The 13,328-nt window shown below is 39.7% G+C and overlaps 1 protein-coding gene across 1 annotated transcript in view; it reads right to left on the bottom strand.

The window, feature by feature from the left end:
* Positions 1-13,328, bottom strand: part of Syt7 (Synaptotagmin 7) — an 863,311-nt gene that overhangs the window by 691,050 nt on the left and 158,933 nt on the right. The window contains exon 2 of the mRNA XM_083121280.1: positions 2,627-2,669. The gene's annotated coding sequence lies outside the window, so the exon portion shown is untranslated. The remainder of the gene's footprint in view (positions 1-2,626; positions 2,670-13,328) is intronic.

The raw sequence follows: 13,328 nt of genomic DNA, 5'->3' as shown, positions 1-13,328 counted from the left end.
AGTTCTGGGGGATAATATACAATAAGTAAGCCTGTTGTGTTTCGTAGTCATTGGATTCTGTGAGGGGAGAAATTCTACCAAGGTGGGGGGAGGGTTCACAATAAACTACACTCTGTTTTGGGAATATGTGGAGCAAAGCCGCGCATAACGATAGAGAAGGACAGAAAGCGAGAGGGTGGAACAAAGCAGTGCGCACTGCTGCAAACGGCTGGTAGCTGCTGCCTCCATGCAATCGCTTTCCCTCTCACGCGTTCTTTGGTCGCTACTTGCGCAGAGGACTTGCTTTGCCTCACAGATGGCCGGGACAGAGTGTATCGTATTTTATCCAGTAGGACATTTTACTTTTTCCGGGTGGACGTTCTAGACTGACACTGGCAACCCTGCCGAGTCGTGATTCCAATGTCTTAATCCCTCCACAAGGAAAGACGTCTCTTGCGAAGGGAACCATCTCCCGATCCAGCCGCGACAACACAGGTAATTTCTTCCCGCTAATTAATCCCTCGTAGGACACACGAGCATCCGACGTACACAAACACTAAACATTCCTCCTCGCTTAGGCAACCCGGAAAATTGCGTGAGTAAATTCCTTTGAGACACAGAACGCCTTCGCCGCACGCACGGAGCGGGCGAGATGAAAAGAGGGGAGATGACTGAAGTCTGAGAAGCAGGAACCTTCGTTGATTAAAAGAGAATCATGTTTGCAAAGAAGAAGCTCTGGTGTAGCATAAAACGAAAACACTTACGCAAGGAAGTTCATGTTACGATTACTACCCTAGCATGAAAAATTTCCTCTTTCCCACCAGATTCAGTTATGACACACGCTAGAACTGTGAAACTAAATACACGCACACACCTTAGGCCTATACATGTATATATTTATGTATATGTATGTATGTATATTGTAGACGAAGATGAGGATGAGTGATGATATGACGATTGATGAAGGGATACTCAGAAAGAACACCCATTGTCAGACCGGGATTTCAACCCGGGGTCCCGGTAGAAGCATTTGACTTCTAAATGTTTACAAAGAGAAATAAATGAAAGATCGAAGCAATTGTGGAAGAAATTCAAAAAATGTCATTTAAATTGGGATAAACATGTTCTGATGATACTCGAAAATTAATAAATTACAGGCCAAAATGAAAAATAATTTTACGAAGGTCATATCGCCGATGGAATGATCAATTTTGTAGTTGCATAACGGGCTAAGGTTACTCAGACCTGCAAGAGGAAGAAGAAGAAGAAGAAGACTACTTACATTGATTGATTGGTTTACTTTACTTCGTTTTTCTGCCACCCTAGCACCCTTTTTCTCTCTATCTTCACCTCGCTATACGTACGAAGTTGCTTCGCCACTTTAATCCTGTTTCAGCCCACTTTTATAGCAAATCCTCAATATAAAATTCGCTCATCGCCGTAGAGTTAAGCAACACGCATAACGGCATGCAGGGAAGCGAGTATTTCAGGATGAAGGTGCCTCATTTTTGCCGGTGACTGTACCTTCCAGCGTGAAAGCCCCTTTGAACGCCGAAACTAGGTTCCACCGAGGACAAAAGTGATTTTCCCCTCGACCCAATGAAAACTCATTAATTACTGACAACCTCCCTTCCCCCGTCCCATCGCTGGTCCGTCTCTCGCGCGGAATTCAAACTGACAAGCCTTTAAGCGGCCTGTGTGGCCATTTAATAGAACTCGACGTAGACAAAGACGGCGTCTGTTTTTCTAGGCTGGTGCGTGAATATGAAATCCTAAGTGCATTTTTTTTTGTTTCTGGGAAGTAAATCTTCGTTTTTGTCGCATTGTTACACCTGGTTAGTATCAGATGGCGTAACGAGTGTAAGAGCGAACATATTACACAATTAGCGAACTTAATAGTCACATTAGTAGTACAATGGTAGACACAATAAATCCAAATTAACTTCTAACCTTAATCAAGAGATATTCTAGGTAAGCAACAGAGAATAAAATATTATTTACTCCTTTAATATACCAACTTACTAGGGGTTTTATGTGAAATACTCAGATATTCCTCGTAATTATGGTACAACATATACGCGAAGTTCACTAATTCAAAGGAAATTATTAAACTACAATGAATTTTGGATGCTGGCAAAATACATCCTCCGCAAGGAGAATAGATTTGTAAAACAAAAAAAACGAATAATTTGACACGTATTTATTATTTACGAAGTTTCAGTTTTTGTTTGGAGCCCAGTTTATGCACAGATAGGCTAATCGGCACTGGGCCTACAGTTTAATGTAGGATTGGAACCAGTGACTCCCCAGTGTTGTTCCATATACGTCAATCCTCATGTAATAAATTGCATAGAATACTCATCTATCCACTATGATGTGTATTATAAGTTACTGAAAGAACGTATTCATTGCTTTATATAAATTTTTCAAAATGTAGTACTTCGAAAAGGTTTCTATTTAGGAAACCATTTACTCGAGTATTAATATTTGAAATGATCTATAACTATAAAGATCTAACTACAGTGCATCTGTATTGTAGTATGATTACAGAAAACATATATCTCAATTTTAACAATATTCGCTAGAAATATAAATAAGAGTTCAACAGGACCATTTATGAAAATATGGAAAAATCTGTTGTACTTACGACTTAACGATGTACTTGTGGGAACACAAACAATCCTGCAGTCCTAAAAATTAGGAGAAAAAATAATTAGCTCATTTATCACATAACAGCACACAATTCAGTTCACGTAGAAGCCAATATTGACCAACGACACATGTGAGTATATAATGCATATAATAACAATGTGGTTGGGAAAATTATTAGTTATGGCAAAAGATTACAAGACGGAAAAAAATAATCTATAAATGTGGTGTTCGAACTATCAACAGGTTGTAGCTACAATTGTGGAATGTGGATATTAACAAGAAAAAAGAAAGTCGTGGTTAACACAGCGCTCTCGACGCCAGGGTCCAGAGTTCGAATCCCGGCCTAGGCACGCGTGTTTTTTGAGTGTGTCTCTTCTTCAGTTTCATCATATCATCACTCATCCTCATCCTCGTGATTAACCAAAAGTAGCAGAAAAGCGAAGCAAAATTAAACAAATCAATGAAGAAACAATACTAGTGGTGGAAGCTGCGACTGAAGCGTTTCTCTAACGATCTCATATTCTCAATCCATTACGTAGCTTTGAAGTATATTACTCAGAGAGTCACTTTCATTAATTGTTCAGCTTCTGCGTGAACAACCGCTGAGAAGTTCCTTATTGAGCAGAAAGGACGGGAGAGGAACAATTAGCAGAATTTCTCACCAAAGACTCCTACACGCGCAGCTTAGAAAGTCCATATACTTTTCCCACGACGTCAATTGTGGGTATAATTGTCGGGTATCATTATACCTGGTCGTGAGCATTCGCTGAAAACTCCTGCCTGCTCCATTTGCAGGTACTTGAATCCGTAATTGGATCATCAACTCTACGATTAAAACTGCTGCGTTACACCGGAGTAACATTTGCTATCACAATAAGCCTGCGCGTCAAATTTATTACGGTTGGGAAATAGCATAAGTTTTTATGTATAGTACATTAATTGTTAATTATGGCTTTCCAGTTTTCCATAAACATATCAACTTGAAGTCGGTCCACATGCGGATTTCACGTATCCAGAAACAAACATTGTCACTTAACATTCACTTTTAGAAATATGACATGTTAATCTGCCTGAATAAGAAAAGAGGTGTTATCATTGTTCATTTGTTCATATATAGTAATCTATATTTGGTGTTTTGTTTTTGACAGAAGCGGAAAAATCTAAACAACCCTGTCTCTGTATTACCTTTGTCAATAATGGAAACAGGAACTATATTGAGTGACTTGTATATTTGAGTAATTTATGAAACACAGGCAATTTTACAGAATGATATGGTTTGTCACATATTCATACAGCTCGAACTACTTCTGTCCACAAACACCCACACAAACATTGACAAAGAAATAAAAATTTACTTAATCCTTGTATTAATCACAAGCTGTGTCTAACACATACTGCTTGTTAGTAATAATTTACCAAGACCGTGACCAGGAAAGGTTTTGGGAGGGTTTTAGACAAGATCATAATTCCATACATACCTAGGTACGTGCTCGAATATCGGATACGTTTTCTTTACGCAAGTTTAGGATATCTGAATCACTAATTCCATGTGCTTTTTGAAGCAGTCACCTTTAATCTTTTACTACAATGCACCAAGTGTGTTTTGTTGAAAATGTTCCTATTTTTCGCATAGAGCCCAAGAGAAGAATAGTGGAAAAATCTGACATCCAAAAAATGTGCCCTAATATCGGTTAGGCTAATGACATTGAAATGTGAAGAGAAAATCAAATTAAAATTACTGAAGAAAGAAATATCTATTGTGCAATACAATGCGTAAAGTCTAAACTCATACATGATCAAGGAAAGAACCTCAAGAGACCAGAAAATGTTTTTTGTGTGCGATCGATTTGATTGTACTTGGTTCCTCAGAAATGGACGCTTTACCAGAATTCAGGGAACAATCAAGCAACAGAAGGAAGGATGTCTCTCTCTGATATAGAGTGTCACATCTTCCTGAGAATCTAGGATAAAAAAAATACCATGAAAGACGTTTTCAAATAGCTATCGGATATCTTATCTATAGCACCCTTGTGTATCCGATATTAGGGCACTGCCTATTTACATATATATGCGACGCCACGACACATAAACCAAGCTTCGTAGAACTCTTAAACCAAGAAAAACCTAAACTACACATTTCTCACTTGACATCGTGTATTTAAAATACTAAACCCTTATCAGGTAGCTTAGCTTATCTAATAAGCTACCTGATAAGGGTAGTAAGGGTGTGGCCGCGGTGGCTCAGTGTCGACTTCCGTGGCGGAGTGGTTAGCAGAGCGCGCTGCAACGCCAGGGGTTCCGGGTTCGAGTCCCGGGTAAGGCATGGGTATTTGTGTTTGTCCAGATGATAAGAAACAAAGAAAATGTAACGATTGAAAAGTGTAAAAGTGAGAACAAGTGTGAATGGTTGGGGATACCTCCGTGTAGGGGGTATTTCATTTAATAAAAAAAAAGTCGGTATCGCGTCTGACTACCATGCTAAAGGTCACAGATTCGATCCCCGACCGGTTCAAATCCGGGAGGGAACTATTCTAACATTAGAAGCGGTCCTGGCGCCCACCCAGCGTCGAATAACATGGGTACCTGGGGGAAACCCTGTGGGTTTCAGGGCGGTCAGGGCCGTGATGCTGATCACATCACCCCCACTCAAGAAAGTGTGGGGCGTTACCCCCACACCCCCTATACGTCTTCATGGCGTGGTGCTAAGCACAGGGGAGCGCATTACTTTTACTTTTTTTACTACCCTTATCAGTCAGAAATGCAGGCAAAAAATGAGACTGCAAAAACTCCTTAAAAAACATTTCATAGCTTGAGAGGGTACATGCCCCCCCCCCCCCCTTCCGGTCCCGATCGATCTAGCTCTCGTCACGAAATACGACACGAGACGAGACGAGACCGAGACCATCTCTAGTCACAAAGAAAAACAATACGGTTGAAATGTCCGCAAATCAGCGGGGACAAATTAAATTTCATTGCACCGCCGTTCGCAGGTTCTCTTCGTTTGTGAATTTATTGGCTAACTGAGCAAACCAAGATGGGCGAAGTCATAGTAATTGAGTTCTCCGTTTTCTCTCTTTCTTTGATTGCGACGTCCACTCCCACGGAAATCCCATAGAGGCCGGCGACCAATTTCCGGTCCCTGGATCCGCGGAGTCGACTTCGACACGAAACAGCAAATTCGAAAGGGCAGAGTTTGCCGAGTTATTATCCTCATTTCGACTTATTTATTTACCACCTAAGTTCCTCATCGACTCCAAGCTATGATTTACTTCCCTTTTCCCATACAGCTCTTTGCCACAACGAAGTTACGAACACGGAAATACAAATAAGCAAGCAAGGAAGGGGGCGAGCGTTCCAGTAATCAGAAGTCACGAAAGTAGGGAGGGTCACAATATACGGATAATGGATACCCGTCTTTCAAATTGTCCGATATGCGTTTCGGATGCAACGGATAGTACCTATGTAACAGATTTGATGAAGGATTTTAAGAAAATCCGTACAGTTTAATACTAACATGACGAATTAAAAAATATGTGGATAGTCCAAACCACGATAAAACTGTTCGGATAATGAACACATTGGATATCTTGAATCTGAATATCCTGACAATTCGAATATCAGAATATCCGACATCCGGATATTCGAATTTTGGATAGAAAATTATCCGATATCCTGTAAAAAAAATATCCGGCTTTGGCCATACCTACACGAAAATGCTTGCAAGAATGTATTTATCAATATTTATTTATTTATTACGTCTTGTTTGTCATGGCGAAGTTAAGGCTTTGTAGCCTTTTCTACCACTTAATCATCTTTACATACATATTTAAGAATATACAAAATATGAATTATCAGAAATTATTAATTACCTACTCTACTTCATCAATCAATATATAAACTCCTTATTATATCTTAGTACAGAATTTAAAAGGAACACATCCGAGATCCAATTGACGATTTTGTGGTCTCTCAATTTTACTGTATGCCTAAATGTTGTTACGTTCGTAAATTAATGTAGCTTCTGAAATATCTAGTTACTGCAAAAGTTAAAATTAGTGTTTTGTATAATAATAACTTGAAACAAAATTTTATTATATTGATGCAATTTAACCTATTGTTATTATCATAAGTTTATATATTCCAAACTAATAGCTGGTAGTCAAGACCTAATAGTTTTCTCGTGCTGCCATCTTTTGAATAAAATTGTTACTGACAGGGCTCGAACTGATAATTTTCACGAAACGGAATGTTTTACTTTCGTCATAACCTGCTGTTGTATTTATTTATTTTTCTTTTAATCTGACTACTGCAGCGACGAATTAACGACTAGTGCAATTAATGAACAATTAATAATAGTTAATATTAAAATAATATAAACATCAAATAATATAAAATATATTGGACGCGAGTTTTCACTCAATTTTAAAATTTAAACAGACGGAAATCGTTAATGGTAGTCAACTCGCCCAACAAGGATTTAAAAAAAAATAATTGTACGTATTCTCAATACTTTGTCTTAATAATGTTTATTAAGGAATCAATTGGTGCAAGTGAAAAATGTTTCAATATTGTTATTTTGCTTCTGATCAAGGGATTGGGTTTAGTCTTCAGAACGTCAACAATGTACAGTAAAAACTGCATATCCCGGAACCTCTATAAAAAGGAAACCTGTAAATACGGGGGAAAAAAGTCCCCAGAACGGACCGATTTTATACCTGAAAATGACCTCCTTAAGACTAACGAGATGTTTTTATTCTCAGTAATATGGAAATTTATTCCTTTATTTTTTTCGCCCGCAAGAAAACAATGCAATACTGTAAGTGGAACATGCCTCTGTTGCCACTCGCTTATCGGTAACATTGTCGATATAAAAAAATGTGCTACAATACTCATAGCTCTTACGATTACATTTCTTTCTTTCATCCCTTACCCTCTTTCTCCACCTTTCTTTTTGTCTATTTCTCCTCTGTTCTTTCGTCATCTTTCTATTTTTCTTGTTATCTCTCTTTGTCTCTTTATTTCTTCTTCACTTTTATCTCAATCTTTCTTCACCTCTCTTATTCCATCTTTCAATCTTTCTCTTTCCCTCTATGCACATCGCGCTACGACGCCAGGGGTCCCGGGATCGAATCCTGGCATGGGCATGGATGTTTGTGAGTGTCCATTTTACTTCGCTTTTTGTGCCACTTTTGGCTAATTTGCGAAGATGGGGATGAGTGATGATATGATGAAATTGATGAATGTATCGCATTTGTATTCATGTACGTGCATGCATCAGTACTCTACATTATAAGTAATGCGAAATGTAAATCTGTATTTCCATTATTTCCTGCAGCGCTCTATACTGTATTTAAAGTCAACCGTGTATAAGAAGGAAAACTGTTAAGACGGAAATTTTGCTCGGAACCATCATGTTCCGGAATAGACAGGTTTTACTGTATCTGCTAAACCATATAAACAGAAACCATAACAAGAGAACCCGGATTTGTGTTAAGATCTTGTGCAGGAGGATATCTCTGTCAGAACAATGGAATCCACAAGACACGACAAATAATAATAATTAACAAATAAAAAGGAAAAAGAGAACCTCGAGGCATAAAATATGTTTTCTGTGAAGAAATAATACAATATTTGAAACAAAATATGGTCGTGACATTTTTTTTATTTCGATTTCATTTGTTCCCTAAAATCTAAATTTTGTATATGTATATTTTTCAAATGTCGTAAAGTCTCGAACAACACCTAGAATATTCTCGATCCCGGTATCGGCACAATCTCTAGTCTGTGCAATAGTGTAAATTCCTCCGTATACTCAACACCCTGTGCACAGAATACTTTTTACCTCAATAATTAATCACGTAGAAGTCCCAATTAAAATCGACCTATACGAAAGAGGAAGTTCGGTGACTGCTTGGAGCTTCCTTCCAATTAAGCCGTTGTGGAAACAAATTGGCTCAATTACAAGTTCCAGTGGCCAGATCGCACACAACGACACCCCGCTGGAATGGGATTTGCTCTTCCAATTTGCAACCGCCAAACGGATTGTTGTCCGTTCTCATATTTCAGCTTCTCCTGGCAACCCTTCTGCCTTCGGCGCTTTCAAGAATAACCTGAAAGGCGCGCACGGCATTTCTTCTTGTGCTCTAAATAATGAGGGAATGTACTTTCTGCTCTTTAAGGCTCGCGCTGGCCTCTAATGTCAGCGAGAATTAGTGAAATGAGTTCTTGAAATTATGGAAAGAGGGAAAAGAAAGGCTGAGTTCTCACAGGAGGCCATTTTAGTCAGAAAACGTCACACCATGAGATCATCGTCTGCTCCACACTTGGGTCGTTCAAGACCATTCCACTCTAATATTACTCATTATTGCAAGAGGTTATAATTGCAACCAGAGATAATTTAATCCATTTATAAAGAAAAACGTCATTTATAACACCTTGTACTGCGTAGCTACTCTCTAAATCCAGGTGCCTCCTCGATGGCGTAGTGGTGACGTATCGCCTTGTAACAAAGGGTTCGATACCTGGTGGAGGCACAAGTGGTTCGGATCCCACTTTAAACTGTAGGTCCAGTCCCCATTAGCCTTTCTGTGCATTAAGTGGACTTAGAACAAAAACAAGACTCTCTAAATCCAATCTCATACGGTACTTATGAACCCGGATAAACCTCCGGTTCCCTTACATGCGGATAGTGTGAGAGCTATATTATCTTTAGTTCCCGATAGAATTAGAAACCGTCATTAAAAGCATCCTCAAGTCCTTTCAACAACAATCGTAATTGTGGAGCGCAATGGACTATTGAATACAGGAAAAATAATTATATAATGTGCAATAAGATATGACTACAATGACTGAAGAGTCTGCCAATTACGATTGTTTTATGTAAATAGTCCACGTGTCCAAATGTCCTACTTCCATATTGATATTTTATTTTCATATGGTCAGTAGGACATTTGTACACTGGGCTATTTACATAAAACAATCATAATTGGCAGACTCTTCAGTCATTGTAGTCATATCTTATTGCACATTATATAATTATTTTTCCTGTATCCAATAGTCCATTGCGCTCCACAATTACTGTATATGTATTCTGTGCTGTGTATAGCAGTGCACGAAATAAATCCACAGTTCGTATTGAGGAATGAGTTTGAAAACCGTACGGAGAAGGGATTAATTAGAAGATGTAACCCCTGTCTCACTATGGGTAATGCAACTATATACTAGTGTATCTGTAACGTGTTTAGTTCATGGCTCCACTGCTCAAAATACATAACGTGTTGGAACTGCCAAGGTACAGAATTCTTTCAAACACAATAAACATATGGAAGACTGTGTTCAGGAAAGCTAACGGGCATAACAAAGCTGCCATTGTCTGAAACCTTGGTGAGGCAGTGGGGAAAAACACTTAGAAACGCTGTTGATAAATGTTCAAGGATCCAACCGAAACATTCACACAGCAGGGTATCGTTTGAGTTATGTTACAGATACAGAGTTTTTCGTAGCCACCCCCTTTCGGCTCAGAAAATCTTTTTGAAGGCCCTACTTAGTGGCGATATCGATTTCAAATGATATTCTACGGCGAGGACATCGACAATGGATGTTGCACGAAGCGTCTTTCACGTCGCCTCTCGCTCCGAGCAAACATCGACCACTCTCCTCCGCGCCTTCTTTTATCGAACAGCATCCTTTGGCTCCGGCAGGAATCTCAGCGAGAGTCAAAAGAGAGGATCGGTTGCAGCTTGTTGACGGTGCGTGCATTATGATTCGAACGCGGCGCCGTCGCTTGCTTCCGGTCCTGCTTTCCGAGAGCTACCTGGGAATAAAAACGCTCGACACGCTGAAAAAGATTCGGTGGTATTTTTGCCTCGAGAGTAGTGACGGCGCCACATTATGAAAATCGAGCCCTGCCAGAACATAGTTAAATATGATAAATAAACACACTTTTTGTTCAAAAGTATATTTCCTCTGCTGAATATGGGTAAAATACATGTAACTGACCGAGAAGTTTGTTAAAAGCCCCCTCTATAAGTATGATTTACGTTTCAACTGTTGCATATTTTCATCTTACATATGCCAACTACCACACTAAGGATGTTCTATATAACATACAATATGGAACATGTATTAAAAGTAATTATTCGTGATTCAGCTCTATATTACTAAAAAAATTTAAAATGGTGCACCATTTAAAATACTACTTCATTGCACCATATGTTCGGAAGGAGGCCAAAATGGAACTGAAGGAAACTGGTAAAGATGGTAGGGACTAGAGAGTCATGCAAAACACATGTTGATGGGGCACTAAACCTTCGGGTTTTGGACCGTCAGAGAGTTAAATAATTATTTCCCTTTATTGCCACACGGTTTGAATCGGCGTAACTTGGGGGTGGGGCAGAATCGAAAAGTTTCCATCCAATAAAAATATTGCCCAGGACTATTTTGCTAAGTAACTGTTACATTTGAGAAATCATTAAAAACTACTCTTTGTTTCTTTGTTCCCCAGAACGCAGGACGTAACATAATTACTCCTAGACTGAACTCATCCTTCACCCGGTTAAGTTACGTCTATGCGATTTCCATGCAGAATTTCAAATAGAAATAAATCCTGTCTCAAACGATGACTTCCAAACTTAGTGGACATGCAACTTGATTCGGGACATCGCCCCAGTTCCAGGACTTCGAAACAAGTACAGTCTCAGACCCGACAACCAAGTTAACTGTTCTTCATGAATCATTAAATAATCACACTGAGTGCAGTGGCTTTGATCAATTTCCTTTCGGATTCCCTTTTTTCCTCATAAAACATGCATGGAGCGCTAGGAGGGACGTTGTAGGGCAGCCTTTAAAAATAGAAGGGCTCTGATCACACTCGGGTCACGGTCATTGATGTCGTCAATTAGTCATCGAGGGCGGAATTTAAGGAGTGGAAAACAGCAGCTGTCGTTGGCGCCGGATTTCCGTTTTCGGTGAGTTAGGCGCTTGGATAATATTCTAACGGGCAACCAGTGGGTGTTGCACATCCTTCATTAGAATATACCGGCAACATATTATGGAAGATGCGCGGACAGTTAGAAACTGTGATGATTGAAATATAATGATCTAACAAACTCTCTACCCTTCCTAAACCCGAAGGTTTATGGCTGTAGTAACAAAAGCCTTCCATCTGTCTCTATCCTGGGCAAGATCAATCCAATCTTTTCAATCCCTACCGATTTCCTTTAGGTCCATCTCAACGTTATCCCTCCATTTTTGTCTTGGCCTTCCTACAGGTCTCTTACCATCAGTTTTCCCAACAAGAATCCTGTAAACTCCTCTTTCCTCTCCCATTCGTGCTGCATGGCCTGCCCACATAAGTCTTCTTGATTTAATTATTCTAATAATATCTCGACATGAATACATATTACGCAGTTATAAATTATGTAACCTGTCTCCTCATCCCTTTTTCTATAATAATAATGAACTGGAGAAAATAACACAAGAGCGTTTAAACATTCTCTTTGCAGTCTTTGGGAGCCTGGCAACGGATATTGTTGAAGTATTCCACTTAATATAGCACACAGTTGTTATTGATCGTTTCGATAAAATGTTATCAACACTTTTCATAATAATGATCTCTCTCACATGCACACACACACACAAACAAACACGCATACCCCGTGGCACGTTACGCTAATGATTACCTCGCAGAGGCTGGCTCTGCACATTCTCATTCTCGGTCAGGCCTTTCCGACCGCGTAGTGCTAACATCGCCACCTTACAATCAAGAGGTCCCAGGTTCGATACCCGGTGGAGGCACATAGTGGTTCGAATCTCACTTTAAACTGTATGTCCAGTCCCGATTAGCCTTTCAGTGAATAAAGTGAACTTTAAAAAACTCAAGGCCAACACTGATATGCCATGATCAGCATCACGTAAGCGGTCATCTTTGATGTTAATGTTTCGTGCCAATATAAAGCAGCAGGAATGTTACGTGCTGCTTGTCTGCGAAAATCCTCCACGAGGGATTTGATCAATGCGTTGCCCTGGAAAGGTGTCGTTAATAATTCCGCTCGCACCCAGCGCACTTTATTGCATAATGAAAATGACAGCCGCGGGGGGCGAAGGCGCCCTTTTCGAGCGACGCCAGGACGCGGGAATAAAGCCTCGTTGCTGCCGAACGAGCAAGTGTTTTTTTACTCCCGCGTGGAACACAATTACGATGCTTAATATAATTTCAGCTCAAGCCATATTGCGAAGTGCATGCATGCACGAGTCCCCTTTTGAAGCACGGCAGGAGGTTTTCTTCAGTGTCTAGCCGTAAAAGCGAATAACGGTCGGTTTGATCATAGTTTACTTCAAGGTCCGTACCAGCGTTGACTTTGCCATATTTTTAGCCCTAGATTTGGTCTTTGACGAGAGATAAGCAGAGATGTCGCCACAGAATTATGTTCCGGCGGGATCAACGGCGAACGAAATATTTTTAGGTCGCAGCATTCTATCTTCCTATTGTCCTCTCTCTCTTTCTCCCCGCATGTATTTCTTTCTATCTCTAATTTTGTTTCTACATTTTCTATCTCCACCTATATTTTACCTTTGTCTCTCTCTCTCTATCTTCTTAGCTTCTCTTTCCCTCTCCCATTCTTCGTTATCTCTCGAACTTTCCTTTTTCCCTCTCGCTATTCATCATTTATTTCACTCCTTCTGATTTTTCTCTCATT

This window comes from Lepisma saccharinum, chromosome 4 (assembly GCF_977018435.1).
Source record: "Lepisma saccharinum chromosome 4, izLepSacc3.1, whole genome shotgun sequence".
Lineage (NCBI taxonomy): Eukaryota > Metazoa > Arthropoda > Insecta > Zygentoma > Lepismatidae > Lepisma > Lepisma saccharinum.
Note: the sequence above shows the minus strand (reverse complement) of the source record. Positions and strands in the feature narration are given on the sequence as shown.